This window comes from Theropithecus gelada, chromosome 6 (genome assembly GCF_003255815.1).
Source record: "Theropithecus gelada isolate Dixy chromosome 6, Tgel_1.0, whole genome shotgun sequence".
Lineage (NCBI taxonomy): Eukaryota > Metazoa > Chordata > Mammalia > Primates > Cercopithecidae > Theropithecus > Theropithecus gelada.
The window spans coordinates 38,129,639-38,156,330 of NC_037673.1; the positions used below are offsets into that span (position 1 = coordinate 38,129,639).

The window sequence follows — 26,692 nt, forward strand, 5'->3', positions numbered from 1 at the left end:
TAAATTCCTCAAGCATTAGCTCCCAGTGAAGAAGGCTTTTCAGGATCATAAACTCTGCAGTTAGGTAGACTCCATTGTGTTACTGAAGTGAAGTGTAGGGGCTCTTCAAGTTAAATGAAAGAAATACTTATGAAAAACATAAACTTGACCAGACTAAGAAGTTCTATCTGGGAAGACTAGACTGCACAGGAAGGCATGAATAGCTTTTCAGAAAGAGGGAAGCTGCAACAAAGTGATGTTTCAAGGAGATTAACTAGGAGATAGCTGCAGTAACAAAGATGTATGCAAAATTGATCAGTATATAGATCTAGTCCTAGCAAAAATCTAGTCCTCAAAGAGCCCACATAACCCAGCACAAGGAATTTGAAAAGACTGATAGCAAGATGCATCACTGAGAATATCAAAATAACTGTATCAAAGATGTTACAAGTTTCCAGGGAGTGGAGGCCATACACAAGGGCTCAGGAATAAGAACAACATCATAATAAATCACTCAAGGCCTCTGTGACTTGCTGTGTGAGTGTGGACAAACCCCCACTGTAACACAGGGATGGTGACAGCACCACCTCCAGAGCAGGTTACAGGTGTACATGAGACTGGGTGTGTGACCCATAAATATTCTTGAGAAGAGGAGGAACACACCAGACTTCTTAGCAATGAAAGCTAAAAAGAACACCTTCCAAAATACAAGTGAAAATTATTTTCACACTTAAATTCTATACTCAAGCTGTTGAGTTGATAACATACATTTTACGAAGACATGCAAGATGTCGAAAGATATATCGCCTTCCATGTACCCATTCTCTGGAAGCTACTGCAGGACATGGTTGACCAAAATGAGGTACAAAACAAAAAAGAACAAGAGAGAAAATATACAATCCATACAACTGGAGTCGGAACCTACAAAGAGGCCTTGCACACTGCCCCTGCTGCGTGTGTCCGGACCACACTAAAATGGCTGCCGTACCACAGCTGCTGGACCCTTCAGCACTCCTCAGGCCAGCACCCATTTTCCCTTCTAATTTCATCTGCACCCTCCTCAAGTCAGCGGTGATGCTCCTAGCAGGGGGTATGTTTGTCATCACCTCTGAGAGTCCCCAGAATGTTAGATGCCATCTTCTGCTGCTTCTACAACACTTTAATTATATTTATGTCACGGGGTTGCACAATTCATGTTCCACAGGCCGAATCTTACCCGCCTCTTGATTTTGTAAATCTTCCTAGAACACAGCCATGCCCATTAGTTTAAGTACAATCTATGTCTACTTTCCCATGACAATGTTAGAGCTGAGAGGCTGGGATAGAGACTGAATGGTCCACAAAGCCTAAAATATTTACTGCCTGGCCCTTTACAGAAAGAGTTTGCTGACTTCTGCTCTACCGCTTCACTTCCCCATCTTGTAATTCTCCCCACAGACTGTCAGATCCCTGAGAGCAAACACATCCCTGAGTTCACGTAACCTTCAGTGTCCAAGCAGTACCTGGCACAGAGCAGACACCAAAAACTCTAAGCCAGCTGGCTGAATTAAAACCAAGGCACAAATGATTATATGCCCACAGTATACTTTCATCATTAGGCTGCATGCTAACCCAAGTACTGCTGACACGAGGAACCTAAGTTAAAGCTCTGGCTCCCAAACTGCACTGACGTATCCCAAGATACCAAAGGAAACTGAAAAGCTATCACAGAATATCTAAGTTTTTGAAGGAAACAAAGCGACATCTGTCCAACATTCTGAAAACCGTTAGTGCAAGGTAGTCCACAGTTTCAATATTTGGTCATGCTACTTTTTTTTATGTGACGTCATATCTTTATCTTTGGTGAAGGGAGGGAGGGACTAGTAATTGCTGGGATAAAACACAAGTACTACCCAAACAAATCAATGTAGAAATGGAAATGAGGGTGCTGGTTTCCAAGATCTGAGAAGCTATGCAGTACTCAATAGGTTCACACATCTCATCAGTAATTAAGGCTTTTTAAGAATGAAAGAAAAATACTACCATAGGCCCTCCATATCCCAGGGTTCTGCAACCACAGATTCAACCAACCCTGAATTGAAAATATTCAGAAAACAAAACCAATAAAACAGTACAATAATAAAAAACAGTATAAAAACAGTACCGTATAACTGCTCACATAGCATTAACATTGTATGAAAGATGATTTAAAGCATATGAGAGGATAAGCACAGGTTATTTACAAATACCACACCATTTTATATTAGGGACTTGGACATCCAAAGATTTTCACATCTGTGAAGGTCTTGGAATGTGCCCCCACAGAGATAGAGGGACAATTATATTTCTCCTTTTAAGTAGATACACATTATTTCTTCAAACTGCTACTAAAGTGTTTGATCATAAATAGTCATTAAATTGTCTGGACCCAGCTATTTCATAAAGAGAACTGTTAGGTAATTCTTTTGACTACAAGCATCATGAAAAGCATTAACAAAACGCGACGGGCACTGTGAACTGTGACAGTCTGGGAACCTGAGTTAGAGGATAGTTCGGCTGCTTAGAGATTCCACTGTATCATGCTTCAATATGCAGTCTGTATGTAGGAGAATAATAATGAAATTTAACATTTGCTACATTATAAAGACAAATCTATCACTGTACATAATGCAGGATATTCATTCCCCAAAATAACTTTTTGGTCTATTATTTAAATAGAATAATCTTGTCAATTTTTTTTTCTTAATTCCTTGGCATTTCCCAGGAACTTTTAAAAATAGACTGTCTTCCAAAGTTTTTGTTTTTCAGGACCCTCCATGTCAATTTTAGTAATCTCCATTGCAGTGTAGACTTCCCTGTTAATTCAAGAGCTGGTCCATTATGAACCTCAGCACATCAAAACAAGTTTGAATATATCATTTCCATGCTTAAAATCCTCCAAAGGCTCCCCACTGCTTCAATACACAGTTCCAGTTCCAGTTCCACACTGCGGGAACAGCCCTTAGAGACGGCCATGAACCCCTTCCTCTCCACACCACAGCAGCTCCCCAAACACTCCACATTCCTTTTGGTCTCAAGGCCTCCCCCAAAACCACTGCCTCCATGGAGGGCCCCCTGCAATGTCTCCTATGCTTCTCATTCTTCCATCTTTCAGGACTCACTCTATCATCATACTTTAGAGTAATATCTGACTACTCATATCCCACCTCAACTACACTATAAGAGTGACTGGTATGTAACAGTCTTCAATAAATATAAACATCTATCAAACAAATGAACTTGTTTCTTCCATTTTAACGATGAAGCACTCTATTATTAAACAACCTGAAGAACATTCCTCCAAGAAATCTTTAACATACAGGAAAACATGACGAAAACTTATCTCTAAAAAGAAACAGGAACATCTCCATTTCCCAGTACTTTTCACTAATACCAAGGATTGTCTTTAAAAAAAAAAAATTATTTTGTTGGGCCATAAATGGCATTTATTTTCTTGTGTAATTAAAATATCCTTTCATATGTTTATGGTAATTTGCAATGCTTTATTTATAAGTTGTTTATTTTATCTTTTGCCTCTTTTTCTAATTGGGCATTAATCATTTCCTTAATGATTGCTAAGAAAAAAATATTAATATGCATATTAACTATGTTATACACATAGCAAATAGATTTCCCAATCGCTTTTACTTTCCAGTGAGTCTTTTGTTTGACTCTGACTAGATCAGATTTCTCTATTTTGTCCTTTGCTGTTTCTAACCATAAAGGTTTTTCTCATGCCAGGACTATGCAAATTGTCCTGATACTGCCTTCAAGTCATTTAAGGTGTTTCACATTTTAAGCTTCAAGCCATATAAAATTAATTTCAGTGTACATTTAAGGACCCACCTTTTCAGTTTTCCTATAAATGTTTACCACTTATCCCAACACTATTTATTAGGTAATCCATTCCTTCCCTCACTGACTTGAGATGCTATTAAAATTCTATTCCTACTTAGCATCCTTGGTGGGACTCCTTAGCTAGCCCACTGCTGCTTCTATCCTTCACTTCCTGACTGAACAATATTACCTGTGCTTGTGGCTATAACATCACTCCTATGCTAATTACTTCCAAATCCGTGTTCCCAGGATTGGCCTCTTCCCAGTTACAGACTAACCATTCACCAGATAATTTCTTGCTTACTTACACAAATCCACTCAAGTAAGGTTCCTTCAGGCATGACAAAATATTCTGATGCTTCACATCCACTTGGATATTTCAGACCTCAAAAACTCCAGATGTACTGAATTAAACTCACTTCCCCCTCCAAACCTGCTCTTTTGTGCCCCAGTCTTAGCCCATGGCACCAGCGTCTTCTGAGTAATCCTGACTCTTCCTTATTCCTCACACTTCCCACCTGACTTGCCACTTTTACCTAAAACATGCCTTGACTCTTTCTCCATCCTCTCCCTCAAGTCCATTTCTACTGCTCTGGAGGCTCAGGCCCTCCTCAACCTCTGGCATACGTAATTTACAACCATCTGGCAAGGGCCTCATACAATCCATCTTCCATAGTGAGTTGCAAAGCTTTCAATATATCTATATTGAACAACAGCTCAGATATCTGTCCACACTCAAATTCACACGTCTATTCTGCAATCTTCTTCCACCTCTTCTACTCCTTTCCTAGGGGCATCTCTTACCTCTTGGCTCTCAAGCTGACCACTATGTCCAACCAGACACAGTGCTCTGTTTATGCTCCCACTGGACATCAATTTCCCCTTTAGGCATTGATCTTATCATACCAGGTATTACGGAGATCATTCTCCCCCTTTCTTCTTTTGCACTGTAAGCTAAGATCAGAGCCTTATCTTTGTAAAATTCGTACATCTAGGAGTGCTTTACATCCACCACACAAGATTTATTTGGTGACTGAAGCAAATCCATTCAAATAGAGTCCTCGGTGAGGACTTAAAGTATTTTCATGCCACTCAGTTGTTTGTCTACATTCTGAAGAGTAAGCTGATAAACTTCATGCTTTTGAATGAACCTGTTTGCTATACAAAAATTCATTAATAAAAAGAATACTGGCTCAAACTGAAGTTTTTTTGTTTTTTGTTTTTGCTTTTGGGGTTTTTTGGGGGGGGCAATACATAGAGTAAAACTATCCCTAAAGGCCTTTCTAAATTCTAGGAGGGGAAAAAGACTAATTACACAATAATTCATCCAGGTAACATGCTGGTTTTAGCTAACTCTACCACGTAAAATATAATTTATACATGTATTTCAGATATTAGGCATTATTTATATACTGTTTATTAAGGAGTAGCCACTTTTCTAAGTTTTTTCAACGCAAAATTGGATTTAATTTTTGTATCAATCCTATAAGGTCAGTATTATTAGTATTATTTCCCTCTTTTTATGGTAAGAAAACTGAGGCACAGAAAGGTCACATAGCTAGTAGGGAGCAGAGTAGGACCTGCAGCCAACTCTGATTGCAAATCTCAGCTCCAGGCCATTACACTAAACTGTAAAATGAGCAACTAAGCTAGAGTCAGAGTCCTGGACTCCAGTCCCTATTCTACCACTGAATAGGTGACAGGTAGGGGCTCGCAGATAAATGACCTAACATCTCAGGTCTTAGCTCTCAAATTACACAACTAAGACCCAGCACCTGCTTTCCCTACTTTAAGTATCATAAGAAACTTACGGTTGTTTTGTTTTCAGAAAACCTTATTTGTCACCTGCAGGAACAAACTGGTAGATGTACAATGTGACTAGAAATTCGGCTCTACCTGGACCCTGTCCAGTGAATACTGTTGCTGGGGAAACACCACCTGCTCTACCAAGCACTTCCACTAATCACATTGTAACAAAGATCAGACAGCCTATGTTCAGAGAACAAATGGAAAATAACTGCCATCTTACTGTTCTCCCTCCAACTCTAAGTACACTTTTAATTGGTTAAGCTCTCAACTCAGCAGGTGCAAACTCAAACATACTCCAAGAGCCAGCCAGATGAAATAACTGGAGCCGTTCACATGACACATGCTGGCGGGCAGCCCCTCGCCAGCTCCTTGTGTCTGTATTATACCACATGGGATGCATGGCCAGTACAGCCACAGATCTTCCAGTTTTTCCAAAAGAGCAGGAAATCCAGGTTGTTGCTTTTTGAGTTTTTTTTTTAAAATTAGTATTATTATGAAATCCCCTTATTTTTAAATGCTGGCAATTAATTCCAATTTAAAAAACAAAAACACTATGTGGGCCAAACAAAATACATTTGCAAGCCAAATATAGTTCTTAGGGAGCCAGTTAACCTGTCACAAAATGTATTGGCATTAAAAATTTATTGTCTTGCTGCTGAAATAATCTTAAAATATAAACTGTTTTAAGACCTAGATTTCAATGCACAGAAGTTGACCAAAATGTGCCTGAATGTTTTCTTAACATTCTTTAGGGTCAGAATCTGAAGCTCTCCACTCCAAAATAATTCAAAGTTTTTTTCTTTATGACATTATTTAACCCCAGATATCGAAATCCTAAGCATCATCTTAGATTATGCTTCTCAAAACAACAACTAAAATAAACCCTTTAGCTCTGGCTTCAGACCATGGTCTACAACATCTTCTAAGCAGGTGAAGCATCTTCTATGTAAGAGTGGAATGGAGTATGAAAAACATAACAGCACCTAAAATAACTGATATTTGGCAAAGCTATTTCAGAAAGGGTCATTCTTGTTAAGAAATAAAATCCTACAGACCAGAGGCCTGTGAGCTTGATAACTGATCCCGGATAAGAAGATCAACAGTATTAAGAAAGGAATCCTAGAAGACCTCAGACCCATGCATGTCAGCCCATCCTTAACCTTGACTTGATACGCTGTTGTATTGGGAAAAGCAAGGATCAGAAACAACAAAATGTATCTCTGTTTGAACAAAATCTTTTCTAATATGTGAAAGATGAGTATTAGCAAGGTAAAGAAATTCAAGCTGTGTAAACAGAGTGAAGAGGCTGCTTTGACCACATAATCAGCCTTACTCGGAGTGCTAATTCATAGGATGATGTCAACCTGAACAAAAGTGATATAGACAGATATCAAAGAGTTCTGCTTCTCTTGGTATTTTCGTTAATGAGTTGGATGAAGATATACGAATCATATCTAACTTATCTGTGGAACAACGTATCTCGTGTTCTCAGAGCGTAATGCATATGCTTACATTACTACATATAATATTATATGGCAATGATTTCTAAAACCATCTTTCTCATGATACTAGATACCACCCTGGACAATGTGGAGAAATGGGCAAAAGAGCAAATATACAGGGTGTAATAGTAGGATTCTAATAAATAAATCCAATAAAATAATTTAGCATGGACGTCAGGGTCCAAAATGAAATGATAATGTTGATAACAATAACACCTAGAAAATGAACAAATACAGATGGGAGGAGATATTATTTAGTAGCAACACATGGGAAAACCACAAAAAAAATGGTTAATAAGCTGGGCCAATATTGTAAGATGGCCATAAAAATACCAAAAAGGACTACCTTTTTGTCTCCTCACTTTATCAGATGCATAATGTTGAAAATCCCGTCCTCCAGTGGTATTAAAATTGGAGGATTCATTTTTGTTTGAAAAATAAGTAGATAATCTAATATCAAATTATTAACATGAAACAAAAATTATGATTGTTGGTTTCATTACTGCCCAAGTCATCATAAATTCTTGCTCAATATAAATCTTACTCTAGGCAATCCCATCTCACCATAAGTGCCAGCTACTACCTATTTAACAGAAGTACCCACATGTGGGTACTTTGAACCATATACATAAAACAAGCAAAATTTTAAAACCCTTGAATTATCTGTCAATATTGCAAAATAGTGTTTAAAAAAATCAAAATTAAGAAGCTCTGGAAATACTCATTCCACATCTCACAATACAACAATCAACTCCAGGTAAGAGCAGTCACTCCTTCCTAAGAACATGTGTTCTAGAGTTTTTCATAGTTCTCACCTTTCCTTATAGGTCCTCAAAACTGAGACAAGTTTCAGTTGCCATTTACCATCTAGATTATCACTGTTGTCTATCTTGCAGTAGTGTTAAAAAGAAAGTGACATATTTCTGATTGTCTCTGTATCAAAAGCATAAAGACAAATGGCAGGTCAGGCCTACTTCTGCCATTTATGTAATGTACCCTGTCCCTGTAAGCATTTGAGTTTCTGATTCCAGCAATGCAGCTTGCGGAAAGAACTGAGTACAGCACTCACAGCTTTGACTATTTGTAAGGTGAAAAAGTTTCAAAACAGTCATCTGTAATTTTATTGAAGCTGGCCTTCAGGAAAGGATGAGTTGGCTAAGTCCTAAGTGTAGCCAGTGGCCCAATGTCTATATGTCAACACAGTTTGGTTGCTCTCCAGTCACCATTACATACTCAGTGCAGCTCATACAGTGTTTCTTTGTGAAAAGTAAATCCCCGACCCCCCCCCCCACCCAAAAGAAAGCTAACTGCCAGTTCCAGTGGGGGCAAGGGGAGTAAAGTCCACATGAGGCAATGGTATGGAGTAGAACAATGTGAGATAGATAGAAGTAATACGTATCTATATGTACAACTTGTCACCTGCAAGTCTTGTCACCTTCAGATATATGTTCAACTTGTCACCTGCAAGTCTCATAGGTACCTTAAACTATGTCCAAAAATGATTCTTGATTCATAACTCTCCTAAATTTGTTCTTCCCCTAACCTACACCCTCTCAAAATATGGCTAATTTATTCAAGCAAAAAAAGAAGTAAAATGGTGACTTTGCCGTTGGTTACAATCAGTGATGTAACTTATCCTACTATGAATTGTACACAGGAACATGAAAACACGACTCAAGAAATTTTCTTTCTTTTATTTGGCTGTATGAGGAAAATCAAATGCAAGCTCAGTATTTGTCATAAAGGTTCCAAGACATATCTTTCATGACTACTGACGGTCTACTTGTTATCAAAATATTTACAACAGTTGCCAACTTAAAAAAATTGTCCCTACATAAAACTAATTACAAACTAATGTAGTTTTACACACTGTCAAATGGAAACATTATTTTTAAATATAGTCATGTGTGCTTAACGACAAGGATACAGTTCTGAGATTTGTGTTAGGCAATTTTGTTGTTGTGCAAACATCATAGAGTGTACTTACACAAACTTACATGGTATAGTCTACTAGACACCTACGCTATATGGTATAATAGCCTATTGCTCCTAAGGCTATAAATCTGTGCAGCATGTTACTGTACTCAATACTGAAGGCAGCTGTAACAGAACGGAAGTATTTGGGTATCCAAACATAAAAAAGGTACAGTAAAAATACAGTATCATAATCTAATGAGACGACCATCATATATATGGTCTGTTATTGACCTAAACATCATTATATGGTACACGACTGTAAATGCTTTACTGCCACTCTCTCTCAGTAAGATCATGTGCTGGAATTTCTCAAGTGGGATAGCCATAAATTCCATGCATCCTAGATTTTTTAGGAGGAGCTCATTCTCAATAATTTTACAAAAGATAATCTCAAAAAGGCATGAGGCCATACTTAAGATAATGAAAGATTATCCTTCACAGAAGATATACAGTAGCAATTTTAAGCCTATTAACCTAGGATATTCTTACACTTGTATAACATAAGTCATCACTAAATCATTCATGAATGTCAACAAAGTGAAATAACAGTATGTTCCTCATATACAGTAGTTCGTTGAATATGCAGGAGGCAACGTTTGTGTTCAGTAAAATGTAATATCACAACAAAATTCCTTTTAAAATCAGAAGGGAGGAAATGAGGACTACTTGATACTTAACTGTAGTAACCATCTATTTATTGAGTGGGCCTCCTGGCTTTGAACCACACTGGTCACTTCCATATGTCATTCACAGGGCAGAGACATGTCTGTCCAGGACGCCGCTGCAAATCTGATGCCTACCTAGTGCCTGTCAAGGAAAAGGCACTCAACAGTGACTTTAATGACTCACATCCCACTCTAACTCCTTTATAAAAGGAAAGAAAGATCAGACCCTGACCTTCAAAAATGAATACAGGACTATTCAAGACAACAACAGAAGAAGAAAAATGCCTTCAATTCAAAATAAAACGTATTGGCAATGGAAGGCATTTCAGTTTTAAAGCAAATAAAACTCGACAAAATATTTCTCAATGACCAGAAGCAACAAAATAGTTTGTCAGAATGCCCTGAAATGCTTTCCATGACAGTTTGATAAAACTTACATAACACAATTATTCTGCTTGGAAATTCTGTATTATTAAGAATAGAATACTGGCTTTAATCACCATATCAGATCAGTGAGATCAAGGTAACATTTATTAAATATTACATGTGGGCACCATGAGCTGGATATTATTATCCCCATTTGACAGATAAGGAAATACAAAACTTGCCCAAGTTCACATAACCAGTAGTAGTAAATGGGAAACGGGATCTGATCCAAGACTCTCTACCACATGGCATGCTTTATGTGTGGGAAATTCAGGAAAGTAAAAAGAGTAACAGTCAACTGTAATTTCAACACACGAAACACAGTATCACCTAACATTCGGCCTATAGTCTTCCTGGCATTTTCCCACATAATATGTAGAACATTGTACACACACACATATACATGCATGCACACACACACACTCCATAAGCAAAAACAAGGATCAACCTACCCATACTGTTTTACAATCTGCTTTTTCAGTTTACAAATATTGAGTATCTTTCCACATCTATAAATATTCCTCTACATCACTGTTAAAGAAAGGGTATTCTATCACATGTATGTACCACAGTTCATTTACTCAGTCCCCCTATTATTGAGCATTTAAGGTGTTTCTAGTTAATAACTATTATAAACAAACTTACAGGCTGGGCACGGTGGCTCACGCCTGTAATCCTAGCACTTTGGGAGGCCGAGGCAGGCGAATCATGAGGTCAGGAGATCGAGACCATCCTGGCTAACACAGTGAAACCCCATCTCTACTAAAAATACAAAAAATTAGCCAGGCGTGGTGGCAGGTGCCTGCAGTCCCAGCTACTTGGGAGGCTGAGACAGGAGAATGGCGCGAACCCTGAACCCAGGAGGCGGAGCTTGCAGTGAGCCGAGATGGCACCACTGCACTCCTGCCTGTACGACAGAGCGAGACTCCGTCTAAAAAAAAAAAAATTACAAAAATCATTTTTGCAAATTAGAGGAGGGTTTTTGTTTTTTTCATGTATATTTTTGTGGAGGTCACTAGAATCTGGAAGTGAGTTTCTTCCAAGCTTCAGAGGACCTCCCTCCAGATTTTGGTACACCCTAGTAAGTAAGCTTCTTAAGAATCACTGCGAGGAGAAAGGTATTGACAGGAGTATGGTGCACACATGCACTATAACCACTGCTAAAGACTGGTCTCTGTATACATGTTTTATTATTTTTCCTTCGTTTAGATTCCTAGCAGTGAACATGCCTGACTAAGGGATGGGGCACATTTTTGAGGCTTCTGATGAGTAATACAAAATTGCCCTCCTGTAAAATTATAACAATTGAAACACTCACCAACAGCATTTGAAAGTGACAATTTCCAAAACCCTCCAGTTGACCAGATTTGTTTTTAAACAATCATATCCTCATAGGGCCATAAATTTTTTTTTTTTTTTTTTTTTTTGAGACAGAGTCTCGCTCTGTCACCCAGGCTGGAGTGCAGTGGCGGGATCTCAGCTCACTGCGAGCTCCGCCTCCCGGGTTGACGCCATTCTCCTGCCTCAGCCTCCCAAGTAGCTGGGACTACAGGCGCCCGCCACCTCGCCCGGTTAGTTTTTTTGTATTTTTTTTTTTTTTCAGTAGAGACGGGGTTTCACCGTGTTAGCCAGGATGGTCTTGATCTCCCGACCTCGTGATCCACCCGTCTTGGCCTCCCAAAGTGCTGGGATTACAGGCTTGAGCCACCGTGCCCGGCCATAAATTTTTAAAATAGCTGAGCTATTGATAAAGCACATCTGAAAAAAAAAAACAAAAAACAGGGAAAAATTCAAACAATAAATGCTAGATTTTAAAGCATCTGTTTTGAAATACAAAATATAAAACTTAATGATACCAGATACCAGTAGGCTGAACTTAACAGAATGACTTTAGAAAATCCAGTGATAAGAGATTTTGAAAGGTACCAAGCTAAGATGTAAAACACCGCACCTTTGTTTGCCTGTCTGGCTTAAGAGTTTGGGTTTTAATAGCAACATGTTCTATTTTTCTAACAAGAAACTCATAAAATGGTATATTCTTTCAGATTGTGTAAGTACTGTCTTATAGCTAACATGGCAATCTGAAGTTCTTAAAATTCCTTTAGATAATCACTTATTCAACAAACATGTGAATGTCTACTATAGACTAGACACTGTTCTAATGCTAGGGACATGGTAGTAAATCTCACAAAAGTTCCTGCCCTTGAGGAGCTGCTGGTTCGAGAGAGGAGTTCAGAACCCTGCAGTTAAGAGTCCAAAAATCATGGTTATACTGCCAATCAGGACTCCTGGATTATTTGGCAAATTATAACAACACCTCTGGGTCTAAGTTTCTTTATCTTAAGAAGCTGACCAGATGGATCTGAAGGGCCTTCCAACTTTCCATCAAGTTATCTACTTCACTTGATTTTTGTTTGAGTGCTTAATTTTCTACTATTCATGAGAGCTTTACATTTTAAGCTCTATATAGTTTTTCCACAAAATCAGATTCTCCCAAAAGAACAATTTTACATTTACAGTAAAATTGTGGTGATCCAGGCAACTTCAAGGAATACGTGTAGGATGAAGTTCCAGTTAGAAGAAAATGTATGCTCCTAACTTTAACTGTTTCTATGGAGATGTTTCTGCAATGGTCTTGCCTCTTTCACCTTTGTACTGCACTATAAACACTAAGGCAAGAAGCATGGCATGACTGTGGGTCTCCAAGCCTGTTGCATGGAAACAGCTGGCATCCTGTCCCCACGCAGTAGGCGCCTTAGTGCTTACCGTGGCACTTGGGTGTCCTCAGGGGCTGCAGCCTAAAGTCCTGCTGGTGATTTGCACCTCTCTCCCACTCACCTTACCTCCAACTCAACAGGTACAACAATTCTGCCTGAAGTCTACATCTCACTGCCCTGTTAGCATTTCTGTCACCTCTTGTTATTTTCCACCAGATGTTCCTGCTACCACAATTCAACACTCTTCAGATTCAGGGTGTCTTTGGAGAAGCCTACTTTGGGGAGAAGTTAGAAAAGGTATTGCAAGAGGCCTCAGTATTCCAAGGCAGTCTCTGGAAGAGCACCACACATACACTTTAGGTAGTGATATCACCGCCTTGTGGCCTCTAAGGATATTGCCGCTTAGTAATATAGATACATATTCCCCACTCTAAGCATATACAATGATTCCAATTCTTTCTCTGTATCTTCCTTATAAACCAGAAGAATGATTGGAAGCCAAGATTTTCACCTCTGTGCAAAAGTATAGAAAAAAATACACCTACCAGAAGTTTTTCCTCAACTTCCAACATGAAAGCGTAGAACAGTATCTCCCAAACACAAGCTTTGCTCACCTGAGCAGTAACAGCAGCAACATCCTATAAGAATGCATGTGTTGTCATTTTAGACAACGTAAGACAAATTTGCAATTTCCATTATTTCACAAAAGGAAAGGTAAAGGAATTGGTAAAAACACTTTAACTCAGGCATCTAAGCCTCTAAATTTACCCCAAATGGTAGGTGTTTCTACTCTTTTACTGAAGAACTTTTGCTGTATCAGGACAAAAGGACATAGGCCACTTTACTGAAGAGTAAGGATCTAAAGAACCCTCCTTTACAGATAATTTGCACAGAACTTAAGAGAAACAGTCGGAAATAAAATTGTCATAAGTAGGAACAGCTTATTATGCTAAGGTATTAATCGCTTAAGATAGGAAACAAAAAAGTTGAAAACCATCATTCTGGAAGACCACAACACTTCTAAAATGGAACAGGAGTCCAAAAGACACAGTCAAGAGAAAGATGAAGATTCTTATTAGACATCTATAACAACTGCTTGGCATAAAACTCATTTCCCAAGTTTTCAATTATTATTTAGAATGACAGATTAGAAGTTAGGAAAAGGAAATGCCACAAATTATTGATATTCCCTATAGGGCAAGCACACATTCCTCCTGTGAGAATAAAAGTACCTACATATATTTTATCTACTCATTAGTCTGTCATCTGGCCAAAAGAATTAAAACATTCAATACACACACACACACACACACACACACAGGGCATCTTTGAAATCTTACACTTATACAAATGGCTATTACACGGAAATAAAAGATAAAAATACTCATCTTTCTGAAAATCTCTCATAAATCACTATAATTTTACTGAAAACGGTTTGTTTTTAAGGTTTTACACTTGAATTTCATGGAAGAGCAGTCAAGTGTAATCGACTTAAAGCAATACTCCGACTAAAGTGATAATTTGAAAGAAAAATGGTAACAGTATAACCAATTGCCTATGTCAAAGGCCAGAGCCAAGCTGGAAAACTAAAAGACTCCCAAATCTAAGTATTTTGACCAAAAGCAGGTAAGATTATTTTGTAAATTCTCTAAGTATTCATTTACTCAATAACTATTCATAGCCCACTATGTGATGAAGGTGGTTCCTGGTGCTGCAAATGCAATCGGTAACAAGCAGATGTGTTGCTAGCCCCCTGGAGCTTCCAGCCTATAGAGGAACTCCACCACTCACATCTTTCCCATTTCTGTAAACATTTCTTGACTTATGCAACACATATAGGCATCAACCCCAGCCCACTCCTCTCCTGCCTGCAGCTCTCTCCTTTCACCAACACCAGCCACAGACGCGGTCCTCTGTCCCTCAGGTATGCAAGGCTCAGTCCTGCTCCAAGGCCTTTGCACTTGCCCTTCCCTCTGCCTGAGCCACTCTTCTCTCAGATCTCCAAAATCATAGGCTTCTTCCCCTTCATTCAACTCTCAGCTCAGACTCCTCCACCCCAGAGAGGCTTCTCAGGCCACTTGAAGTAAAACAGCAGCCCACATCCTGTCCCATTCTACCATGCAACCCTGCTTTATTTCTTTTGCAGCACTTAGCACTATCTAGTCACTATCATGTATTGCATCTTTGCTTTTTATCCATCTCCTTCACTGAGATTATAGCAGTGTCTGTCTGTCCTGTGCAGTGCCATAATTTAGTCCCTGGAAAGTTGTCTGGAATATTAACAGATGCCCAATAAATACCTATTTAAGAACAAATATACACAAGGTTAGCAGTTTTGTATCACAACAGGTACCAAATAAAAGGCAAGGGAATGCCTTAAATTCTAAGGGGTGTTTGCACCATTTAAACTATATATATATATAGTTTAAATGTTTTAAAAGATTATCATAGCTTACACTAGTCCTAAAAAATAGCCCTCAAAAATAAGTATAATGAAAATACTAAAGTTCAACACTGGCTAATGTTCAAGCTTTATAATGTATCAGGCTCAATTCCTAGTATTAGCATTACTTTTATAATTTATTCTTTTTCAAAAGCATGCTGACAAGAGACCCCAAATTTTTCATTTTAAAGAAAAGCAAGAGCTAAAAATGTTTTTTAAAAGCATCCATCCCCTTAAAAGTTGTTATTAATCTTATCATAAACTATAAAATTTGTAACCATATTATACTAACATTAAAATATAAGATACTGGTGATAATCTACAGAAGGCAGTGATTTGAGTGCCTAATGCCAACCAAATTTTATGAAACATAAACTACCCTCATCTTCAATTTAATCAAAGGTACAAGCTGCCTATGTTCAAAAATATTTAAACACTTAAGAATTTTTCCTACAGATTATTCTTTAAAATGTGTATCTGTTCCTTTCTTTTGTTGAGACAAAGAGCCAAGTTGTTACCCAAGGAATAATGACTTTAGTTACTAACCATCATGGCTCCCACTTCATAGCAAAGATGCCAAAGGCTCTTAAGGACTACTGTGAAGTTATATAGAAGCAAACAATGCACGCTGGGGAGAAGGCACATTTATTTCCTGAAAGGTGATATAAAGAAACAAATGACTACTCCCTTTAGGCCTTTGGGAATAACCAAATCCACTTAAAAACCTCAAAAACTAATGCTTTACAATTTCATAGCAAATTATTAGAAACAACCTACGTATATCACAATAAAGAGGCTAAATAAATTATGGTCCATCCCTAATGGAGTACTCAGCAGCTGTTAGAGAATGAGGCAGGCTCTCTCAGATATCAATGGAGATTGCCATGATTTAGTACTCTGGGGAGGGAAGAGGGACAGGGGGAGCTGGTGCAGAGTATACAATGGGTCCTCATCTTTGGGAATACAAACAAAAAGAACACTTACAAAATGTTTACACATACGAAATGAGCATAGGCTATCTCTGGAAAGACATACACAAGGAGCCAGTAGCTGTGGAACATGATGAGAGAGAGGTATACTTTCTACTCTGTATCCTTTATATCTATTGAATCTTCTCCATTGTGAATAGATTACCTGCTGCACAATTAACATAAGAATAATGCATACTATTACCAACATATTTGTCAAAGATGACCATTCAGAAGCAAATTTTTCAAAAATCACAAAAGTTTTGCTCCTTCAACAGCAGAGTCCCTGATTCTCATTCCCCAGAAGAGAATTCAAGTCTCCAATAATCAGAGGCTTGCTAGTGATCTCACCTATTACAAAGCAAAGAAGTCTCAATTCAATTCTTGGAGAGGAAATAGCTGCTCAGACCAACTTGAGAACACATCATATATTTAAATTGAGCTTGCAACTGACTCCCTAATGAAGTTTCCAAATGAACAGTTGCACCCGACTATAAGGCAGAAAGTCAACGTAAAAGACAAGTAAAAGAACGGTCTCATGTTTTTAAAAACACATTATACTTAGGCTTTCTTTTCTCTGCCAGGCTTAGACAAGAAACCCTCTGGTAATAGTGAAATGTAATTTCAGATCTGTGGCAAAATAATCATGTAAGGGGAAGGGCAAGTAGCATTTGCGCTGAAAAAAACTCCTTGGTTTATTCACTTGTGAAAAGGAAAGGTTTGCTTTAAATTTAATTTCTATACCATTTCTGGACCCCTGCCTAAACGATACTATATCACATTAATCTTACTTCAAGCAAATAACTTTTTAAAATTAAAAACTAATCTGAAACTGAACACGAATCGGAAGGCAAACTTCAAACTGAAACTTTTCTGTTGAAAGAATGTATCTTTTAAAGACACATAAAAAGAAATGCAAAGAACCGATTTCCATATAAATGCCATTCAATAACAGTGCAGGTTTTAACAATATTTAACTGCACTAAACACATTCAAAAAGGAACACAAAGATACCCAACTGCAAATAAAAGACCTCATATATTTTTGGTGGCGGAATGGGTGGGGGGGGGGCAAAATCACATTAATTCAGATTAATCATGTAAATTCAGAACACGTGATGTGCAGTTTTGCGTTGCTCAGAACTCCTGAATCCAGCTTTGTGCTTTTACACAACATAACAGAAATGGCATCTTTCACAAAGCCTAACTTTGACCTCCAACACTTTAACTTTGGGTTTAACCAGTATACCATCTTCGGAAGTAAGCACATAAAAATACAGGTAAGTCAAATGCACTACGGATACAGAAAGGACGGGGAACAGGTTTAAAGTGGAGTTGAAGCACAGGGACACGAAATCACCTGGCAGGTCAGCTCTCCAAAAGAAAAACATTTCAAGCTCCCTCCCATCCCCCAGGTAACCTCTGGCCTCACAACTCACTGCCGCGCGTGGGGCAGAAGTTCTGGGTGCTAGAGTCCGCGCCCCCCGGGACACGAGGGTGACCCAAGGGCGCGCAGAGAGCAGCGGGACCTGGAGCGGCGCTCTCCGGGGTCACTCCCCTAGGACGCTCCGCAGAGCCCGGAGCGCTGCCCCACCCCGCCCGGGCCGCCCCTGGGGACCCCGCTCGGGGCTCCGCGGCTCTCCTGCCCCGCGCCGCGCCCACCCACCCCCGGCACTCACGGTACGCTCCCGCGCCGCTATCTTGCCATCCCCGGCCGCCGGCTCTGTCGCCTCGGCCGCCGCCCTGGGGCTGCCCAGAGCCCACAGCCGCCCAGGGGCAGGAGCCGCCAAGGAGGGGGCCGGGCACAACCCGCCGCCGCCGTCTCGCTTCCCCAGTGCCGGCGAGAGGCTGCTCTAGGCGGCCACGGGCGAAGGGCGGCCCGCTGCGCTCTGCGAACCCCGCGGGCCGCCGCCGCCGCCGCCGCCGCCTCCAGAGCCGCCCAGAGGCAACACTAACGGCCACCGCCACGGCCGAGTCGCTCCAGCCGGGACTGCGGCGCGCGGGGGCGGCGCCTGCACGCCGCTCGGCTGGGGGCGCAGCGGGCCCGGCCCCGCCCCTGACCCGCCCCTGCCCCCGGCCCCGGCCCCGCCCTAACCCGCGCGCCCCCGCCGATCCCCGACCGCGCGCCCGCGCGCCCGCGGGGCTGCTCCAGGCACTCGGAGGAACGCGAGCGCGCGACGGGCCCCGGACGCCGAGGGTGGTGCTTCCTCCCAGCCTCCGGTGGTGAGGCTGCTCACAGAAGGTCATGGAAGCGCAGGGGAGAGCGAGGCGGCCGAGCCCAGGCAAATCCTCGCGAAAGGCCCAGTGCGCGACGGCCCTGCGGGGAGGACCGCGGCTCCCCGAATGCTGCCGCTGCAAACAGTGCCTTGAGGAGAGGAAAGCGCGGGACGGTGTTTTCGCCGCCTCTGTTACCACTGCACACACGAAAACCAGCTTCTGGGAGAGGGGGATGATTGTTGAGACTTTGCGAATTACCTAAACAGCCCAGGGCCGAGGCGCCGCCGCTCGCGTTGCCGCCCTCCTGCTGAGTGCGGGACTCCCCTGCCCGAGAGGGCCCGCGGGCGCGCCGAGAATATCCTGGAGCCATCTAGTCCTGCCTCGGAGGTGGGGTGGGCTTATTTGTGCGGAGCAGAAACGGATCCCTTAATGGGGTGAGATTTTTTCCTCCGTACATTGTTCCCATTTCCGCAGTTTCACTTGGCCTCGGTTTTCTTCCAGAGTAATGACCAAATGAAATTAGCTGGAGAGCGTTTGATGGCGCAGGATCACGGTCTGAAGATGTTTACGCTGTATGCCGGACGCGTTTGATGGTGTTCTCTTCGGCACAATTAATTTTGCAAAGTTAAGAAATGTGCCAGATAGAGCCCCTGGCACGCAGTCAGGACTACAGACACACCTTGAGTAGGAAACTGGCTTGTTTGTTTCATCTGTGATTTATGTGATGCACCAGCACCAAGGCCAACGTGCTTTTTAAAGACCTTTGGATGAAATTCCAAAGCAATTTATAAATTGGCAAAATGAAGCTTGTTTTGTAAAATAACTCTTCCCTGTTGATCATGTAATTAAGTGGGCAACAAAACACCTGAAAGTACATTTATTGAAAAGTAGAATCCCAAAACAAAAATATGTATTTCACAGCTAGATACGGTCGCTATTAGTGTCCTAATCGCCAACTCCATCCATGTGTGTATTTTGAACACTAAAAACGCCTCCTGTTACCCCTAAGACCTTGTTTGGATAACATTTTTCTATTATAGGTACTTGAAACTAACCCGATTTAAGATGTTTACCCTTTTTCTTGAGTCCTTGATGGTTTGGGAAATTTATCCTTATTCATATTGCACAATCCTGTCACTGTCTTTTCCATTAGGCACAGTGCCTAAGGTCCACAATATTTTTAGAGGCCCACAAAAAAAAAAATTTCAAATCAGAAGGAAAAATATTTAGGTTTAAGAAAGTATTTTAATATAAATTAATATATTTGTTTTTGTACTAATACAATCTTAAATATATATATATTTAGTAGTGTAGTGTCCCTCTTAACTTAGATATGTGAGTATCGCTCAGATAAGTACCCTTAAGACAAATTCTTCCCAGAGACTGGGTCAGGAAAGGCTTTCTCCTGATGAAACTGTAGTTTCATAAATATATATATATTTAATGGAGTAAGGGGCTCAACGAAGGCAAAAAAGCCTAGGGCCCAAGAAAAACATGATGTGGCCCTGTTGCCTGGGGTTGAAAAATCCCATTCCATAAGAGGAATTTAGTTTTAAGCATATTACATAAAATGCTCGTTTCTGTGGCCTTGCTGTAATAGATAGATGGAGATTTGGAGTAGTGATAATGGTTAACATCCACCTGGTACACCATGTGTCCACTACCTCTTAATCTTCATAGCACACCTGTGAAAGCGGTACTATTCTCATACTTGGGGGGTGATGCAGGTTTTGTGGGGCCTGCAATTTATGCAATTTGGGTGGTCCTCTTAAAAGCAAATACTGTGTATTAGTCCGTTCTCACACTGCTATAAAGAACTGCCCGAGACTGGGTAATTTATAAAGGAAAGAAGCTTAATTGACTCACAGTTCCACATGGCTAGGGAGACCTCAGGAAACTTAACAATCATGGTGGAAGGAGAAGCAAGTACCTTTTTCACAAGGAAGCAGGAAAGAATTGTGAGCGGAGGAACTTGCCAAACACAAAACCATCAGATCTCGTGAGAATTCACTTACTATCATGAGAACAACATAGGAAAACTGTCCCCATAATCCAATCACTTCTCTCCCCAACACGTGGGGATTACAATTCAAGATGAGGTTTGGGTAGGAACACAAAACCTGACTGTATCACACAGCATGTCCAGGTTGCCCCAGCACCACCCAGTAGAAGGGAAAATGACAGCGGGAAAGTCCAAGCGGAAAGAAACCTCAGTTTCAGCTAATTGTGGTGACAAGATATTGCTTTTGCAAATTGTACATAAACACATGACCAGGTGAATGTATCGCCAAGGCTCCTGCCAAGGCCTGGGATGGAGGCCTAGAGAAGACGCCCGAAAGTTTATGCTGTGTGAGCTTCACAGAAGACCTACCTTCCATGTATACCCATTTTACAGGTAAGAAATTTAGGAATTTGCCGCAGCTTCTAAGGAACACCACATTCCTTACACCACGCTGAGGTATAATTTGAAGAGTTGCAGTATACGCACTGTTTCATGAGAAAAAAACAGAGTTTATATTTCTGTAACAAAGCAAGAGCTTTAAACATATGTTAGCAATATTTGACCAGGCCATAACCCAGCTTGGGGCACCTAACTGCTGTCTGTGCTGTCAAGAATAAATTTTTCTTATCTGTTGTATAAATATCTGAATTAATCTATATGGACTCCTGAAGGAATTTCATCTCAATTTGAAGTCTCATGGATTGACACTATTTTTACTTACTTTGTCATAGACCAGTCTATGTTGTAAATTCTAATTTATGTAATGTTTACTTTTTGCAGTTTCATGAAGTGTTGCAAAATAAGTATCAGAACAAGAACGTATTTTGTTTGATGCTTATATTGCATAATACAACGAGCCTTATCTCCATAAGTGTTTGTTGAATAAATAAAACAATGAAATAGAGTAAGTCACAAAACTAGAAGTAAAAGTGTAAGTTTTGTCACAAGTTAAAATTGAATGGGACTGAAGTAGCAAAATGTTGAGCTGTAAGTACTTGCTGGATAAGCAGAACTGACTTCTTAATTAATTATTTTGTGCTAAACGTTTGTGATCTTCTTCCCAGCTACTGGCTCTTCTTTCTGTTTTTGTTTTGATAATTTCTTTTTTGCAAATGCTATTGCATTTGAAATGCATCATTATATAGTAATGTTCAAATGAAACAAAAATCATAGTCACAACTGTAATGAAAGTTCTGGAAATGAAACGCGTTGTTTTTTGAACGGATCAATTACTCACAGAAACAGCAACCTTGAGTTGATGGGAGTTTTTTCATTAAATTACCTACATCTTGACCCTTAAACAGGCTTCTCTTTATGCGTGATCTAATATATATATAGTGTTTATCAGTCAGCAGGAGAAGATATGGCTATGTTCCTGGAATAAATTTTGGAAGCAAAAAAAAAAAAATCTACAAATTAAGCATAGTTTATTAACCTGTGAATAGTGAGTGAAACTGTTTTTCATTTTAAGGCTGACTGATAAATGTAGACTTAAATTGGTTTATTTTGGAGCACAGTGTTGGACAAGATTCAAAACTTTAATTATATCCCTGTAACATAAAGACATTTAAGAGTAATCAGTTATTTTTCTCTAGATTTTATGTTCTTTACCCAGAGTGGTTTGGAATGCTATTTGAGAGACATGAAAAATATGACAAAGACCATAAAAAATAGTATCTGCTCAAAATTCTGTTTAGAATATTCTCTTTTAGATGCAATGATTTCAGGGTGCTATGTCCAGTAATTTGATAAATTATGTCTCTAGCTTGGCCCCAACAGGATTGCATTTTGTCTTTTTTTTTTTTTTTTTTTTTCTAGACTGAGTCTTGCCCTGTCACCCAGGCTGGGGTGCAGTGATGCAATCTTGGTTCACTGCAACCTCCGCCTCCCAGGTTCAAGCAATTATCTGCCTCAGCCTTCCGAGTTGCTGGGATTACAGGTGTCCGCCACCATGCCTGGCTAATTTTTTTTGTAATTTTAGTAGAGATGGGGTTTCACCATCTTGGCCAGGCTGGTCTTGAACTCCTGACCTGTAATCCACCCACCTTGGCCTCCCAAAGTGTTGGGATTACATGCAGGAGCCACCACGCCCGGCCTGTCTTTTGTTTTATTTGTACCATGCCTTCTTCCAAAAGGGACTTAAGGTGGTTTATTTACAATGAAAGACAAATATTTTTTTAAAAAGACAAGTTGAAATTCTGGCTGAGACAAACAATAGTATTTGAGCATAAAACTGAGCCCAAGCTTCCTCATAGCAGTGAAATAGGGGAAATGAAGGTTTGCATAGCTGTCATTGTCAAGTGGAAGGAGTCCTACAGTTTCATCAGGAGAAAGCCTTTCCTGACCCAGTCTCTGGGAAGAATTTGTCTTAAGGGTACTTATCTGAGCAATACTCACATATCTAAGTTAAGAGGGACACTACACAACAACAATTTTGGTTATCTTTTGGTGGCATGCAGAGCTAATTTTTTTTTTTTCTGGTGATTAACTTCAAAATTGCTATTGTTGAAAGTAAGTAGTGAGACTCTTACCGCAGTTGTTTTGTTTTGGTTTTTGTTTTCCCTAGCCTTTGAAGTCAAGCCAATGATGTAATATCAAATCTTGGTTTTCCCAGTTCCCTTCTCTATAAAAAGGGGTTATTAAAAGTACCTACCTCATAGGGATGTAGAGATGACAAAATGAGTTAATTCCTATCAAACCACTTACTGCTGTATCAAATTTACTGTAGCCTTCCTCAGCCAAGGTATATATATCTATTTTTTCCTCCCCTCTTAGAAGTTGTCTTATTGTAGACCATCTGAACTCCCTTTTGGAAGGATGCATGCATATGTGCCTGACACAAAGTAAGCAATAAATATTTGCTGTGAATGTTATCATTATTATGATTTCTACTACCACTCCTAAATCTATCAAAGCAAATACAGGAGCCTACTTTGGGAGTGGGGTGATGGTTAGGCAGTTCTAGCCCCCAATTGTCCTTACAGAGTAAAGCTTAGAGAATTATGAGGAGTAAATTGATATCACTGAGATACCCATAAAGCAGTCATTTTCTCTTTGGTTCCATTGTATTGTTTACCATCACCTCGTGTCCTCTATGACTTCACTTCACTGTTTAATTTGAAGAACGTGAAGTAAGAACACTTTCCCCTGATAACCCCCTAACATTTGCTTAACCTCCTGGGTCTTGGAGACCTCTTATACTCTTGGGAGACTAAATGGCACAGCTGTTAAAGCCAACTCTCTGAGCCAAAAGCCCAGTGTTGGGGATCCTGGGGGCACCGCAAATGTGAAGAGAGCCAGTGACAGGAGGGAGGGAGACAGCCCTAGCAAACCCTCTCTTTCCAGAGTGAACCCTGCCCATCCACTCTTCTCTGCCCCCTCTCCATGTGGTTGTCCCAATGAACTTCTATCTGATTGGAATCTTTGTTTCACATTCTTGCTCTTCCTATCCCTAAGGAATCTTCTTGTTTCCCTTCTTGCCTTTCCCATCTTCTCTTCTGCCTCCGTCTTCACCTGTACCTCACTTCTTAGCCCTTGAGCCTCCATCCCTTTACCTCTTCCTTTTGACTTCTTGAGCACTCTCCTCTGTCCCTGCTTTTCTTTCTTTCCCCTTATTCTTTATGTGTTGTCCAGAGTCATTTAGGGAGGCAAAGCAAAACATTTAAATTGATGCTACCTTCTTTCTTATAGCCCATCATACATCCAGAATACTGGGCTAATATTCTCAGTTAAGCTAATGGATCCCACAAAAAAGCAATTTACTCCCTTGTGAGTGGTGATATTAAGCCCATTATTGAATGTATTCCTATGCTACTGCACTCAGTGCGTTGCCAGAGGCATCTTGTGCAGATGGAGAAAGAAGCCAAAAGATTAAAGGATTGAGCTGAGGTCCAGCCAGGGGTGGTGGAGTGGTTCAAAATTGAACCCAAACTCCTTAAATCCTGAATATATTATTCTAAATAATGCACTCAATCCACAGCCTTCAATATTATATACAAAACCAAAAGTCTAAAACTACAGGGGTGAATTTTTCTTTCCAGTTTCTGACTGCGAAGAATTTTCCGTGGTTACACATTTGCCAATAGGCATAATTCAAGGTCTCTGAAACACTGGGTAGGTGAAAAATAACTAGTCAGTTAAATAATTAATTTAAATAACAGTGATGTCCCCATGGTTTTCTTCGGGTACCTAATCTAGAACACTGCCTGGGTCTCATATCGAGAAAACAAAAGTAGCCATCACTATGGCAGCCCTGGTAAACATGGACATTTCTGTGGATGGTATTTCTACTGGAATTTAAGGTAACTGAGGATGCCACTCTCAAAAGGAAAGTCTGCAGCTTGGAATTTTTTTCTGTGACACACCCAAGAAATCTTGTGTTTCTGGCTATTTTGTTCCCAGGGTCTTAGACTTATTAAAGGGCTGACAGAAACCTTGCTACTACCCTAATCAATGTGGTATCCCACTCAAACGTGAGTTCACATAGAATTCCATTCTACCCACCCAAGTGGTCTTGACCTGGACTATTCCAATGAGTTTAACCTGACTGGGTTTTCTCTTAACTCTAGAAAAGAGAAACATAGCTGTGCAGGTGACTCTCAGGTTGGGAGATTAATATTAATTGGTTTTTAACATAAAGAGTCCCCATGCTAGGCACTTTCTCTGTGTTTTTTATATGTAGGTATTAGTCTTACTTTACAGGTGAAGAGACCAAAGCTCAAAGGAGTAAAATAACAAAGATAGGAACGCACCAGTCTGTTTAATTCCAAAGTCATCACAATTTATAATGATTTAGAAGATATTGACTAAAAGTGGGGCTCAGAATTCATAATCACTAGAAAACATTGAACATTTATTAAGCACTTATGGCATGCCAGGTACTGTCTACCAACTCAGCCCATCCTCCCTACAACCCTGCAAGTTACAGGGAGGGTTGTCATCTCCATTTACAAGTCAGGCAAAGAGGTTCACTAACTTGCCAGAGGCCACACAGTTATTGACAACAGTGTGATTCAAACCATGGCAGTCTGGCTCCAAAGCCCACACTCCTCACTCCTGGACGCTATGTTCCATTTCAGTGCTGGCCACTGAATCTTCTCCTACCGCTTCTAGTTTCAGGAGCTTCACTAGGATCTCACCTACACCACAGTGCCTTTGTGAGTGAGGCTTTGACAAAGTTGGGTTTTGACTGAGTGCTGTCAAAGGCTCTTCTCAACCCAAAGGACATGCTCTGAATTCTGTCTTTCTTTAGTCCAAATGGCTCCTGTCCTTTGTCTCTGTTGGGTTGAATCTAATTCTTTCTCGCCTACATTCCTGTTTCAGGTTGTATTGCTCGTTGAGATAGAGACTGGCTGTTTCCTGTGGGTGTTGTTTGAGTGCAGAATTGTGTCTCTGTAGGACCAGCCCATCCCCCTTGCCCACACTACTCTCTTCTGCTTTGAGACCCCATGATTGGATTTTTTTTTTTTTTTTTTTTGAGACTACTGCCCAGGCTGGAGTGCAGTGGCACCATCACAGCTCGCTGCAGCCTCGACCTCCTGGGTTCAGGTGATCCTCCCACCTCAGCCTCCCAAGTAGCTGGGACTACAGACACACCACCATGCCCGGCTAATTTTATTTTTTGTAGATACAGGGTCTCATTATGTTGCCCAGGCTTGTCTCAAACTCCTGGGCTCAAAGGATCCTCCCATCTCAGCCTGCCAAAATGTTGGGATTACAGGTGTGAGCCACCACACCCAGTTCCCCATGACTGGATTCTCATTCTGCTGCTCACCTCTCGTGGGTTACTCCTTTCTTCAACCTTAAAGGAATATTATATTCAAAACCACCAACAGCCGGGAGCATCCCTAGACACTTCCATTGGATTTAGAGTGTTATTTTTGTCTATGCCATATATATCTGTATGTGTATATATATATTCTCTCTCTCTCTCTCTCTCTATATATATATATATATATATTTTTTTTTTTTTTTTTTTTTTTGAGGCAGAGTCTCACTCTGTCACCCAGGCTGGGGTGCAGTGGTGCGATCTTGGCTCACTGCAACCTCCACCTCCTAGGTTCCAGTGATTCTCCTGCCTCAGTCTGCTGAGTAGCTGGGATTACAGGCTCCTGCCACCACGCCTGGCTAATTT

General features: G+C 40.4%; 1 protein-coding gene across 3 annotated transcripts in view; it reads right to left on the reverse strand.

The window, feature by feature from the left end:
- Positions 1-26,692, reverse strand: part of LIFR (LIF receptor alpha) — a 121,297-nt gene that overhangs the window by 57,670 nt on the left and 36,935 nt on the right. The window contains exon 1 of one of the 3 annotated variants that reach the window (XM_025388643.1): positions 18,816-19,149. The exons of 1 other annotated variant lie outside the window; for it this stretch is intronic. The gene's annotated coding sequence lies outside the window, so the exon portion shown is untranslated. Of the gene's footprint in view, positions 1-18,019; positions 18,333-18,815; positions 19,150-26,692 lie in introns of those variants that run through there. One more of the 3 variants, XM_025388642.1, reaches the window with a different exon arrangement.